Consider the following 1,638-nt stretch of genomic DNA (forward strand, 5'->3'; position numbering starts at 1 on the left):
AGCTTCACATAGTATCCATTCTGAGTCTGCTTATATTTTATTTTTAAAATTACCAGCTATGTCCAATTGTTTTGACAAATGTTTGATTGACAGCTTGGTTATTTTGAAACTGCCTACTTCCTGCAGTTACATTTTGTATATTTTTCATTGCACTTTGTAATGCAATTGTATTCTTGGCTGCTTGTGGTATCTATCAAGCAAGAAATTTAGGACTAGATTAACAGAGACATAGTAATGAACAGGCATTTGAGCACCCTATAATTGACTGTTATTAAGGTGTCGTCACAGTAGTCTGTAATGAATTCTCTTGTTTTGTTTTGAAATTGGATGAGATATTCTGGAAAAAAAAAAGCCCACAGAAATAAACATGAAAATTTCCTTCAACCTTAAAAAAAAAAAAAAGGAAAAAGAAACAAAAAAGAAATAAACCCCTCTCTTTTTTTTCCTTTTTAAAGATTTTGAATGATTTGAAGGTGCTTCCAATTTTGAAATGCTCTGTAGAAAAAGCAGAGAGGAAAGGATCAGATTTTGTGATTTATTCGAAAACTTGGGGAGGGGGAAAAAAATGTTCATCAACCTCCTCATCAAACGTAATGAAAAATCTGCTGCATATCATATTTCTATTTTTGCAAAAGATAGCAGATAAAGTTTGTTGCCGAGTAAATGGTTTTCTCCTATTACAATGATGGCTGCCTTTTCATTCATATTTTAATGAGGTTAGTATCTCTGAGACAGCTTTTTCGGGGTGGAGGCCCATGTCTCCGGTACGATTACAATAGGAGTTGCTTTATTGACAAGTACTATTCAAAATCTTCACAGTATAGAAAGAAAGGCTTTAGTTTTCCACCACTTGTCCAAATACTTATTCCTCTCTTACTATTAAAACACTTTCAGAAAGAGCACTCTCAACTGCCTGGAGCCCTGTACACCCAGGCAGAGCACAGGGCAGACAAAAATATTTTGCTTAAATTCAAGTAGCATTTATTTCTGCAAAAAAACTTCCTTAGGCAAAACCCAACAAATGGACAGCAGAAATTAACAGATTATTTTGGCAGCTTCTGAATCCACAGGTTTACAAGAGACGTGACCATATAATAATAGTTTCTACCCAAAGTGTGAGTCTGACTCCAAAGAAATGAAGAGAAAGTTGTGCATAGATTATGCACACAAGGTGTCATTTATTAAAGAGAAACAAAAAGATGAGCCAATCTAACTGTCAGCAAGTTATGCTCTTAAATCTGTATTCATCTTCTTTATATATATACGTTATCTCTGAAATACTCCTCATTGCTGTAGCAAGGGAATACATCCCAAAGCTAAATATAATGCTAAATACAGGCCACATTCAGCTGACTCACATCACACAGGTGCCAGTTCACACACACAAACTTTCTCATGCATCCAGAAGAAAGCACATACAGCAAAATCATTCCTGTAAATGTGTGGGATTTGCTACTTGCATTTGGAAGTTTCCTTATTTTTTTTCAGGAGTATGATGAATTTTCTCCTGGGACAGTGCTTGGTGATACCTTTCAGGGGAGGTGAGTGCCCTGTCTCTGGGCTGGGTACCCTGTGGCATCAATGGGCTTTGGCTCAGCTACAGTCACAGCATTCCCCACCAGCCACAAAGCCATGGGA

Source organism: Chaetura pelagica, unplaced genomic scaffold (assembly GCF_000747805.2).
Source record: "Chaetura pelagica isolate M959 unplaced genomic scaffold, ChaPel_1.0 scaffold17, whole genome shotgun sequence".
Lineage (NCBI taxonomy): Eukaryota > Metazoa > Chordata > Aves > Apodiformes > Apodidae > Chaetura > Chaetura pelagica.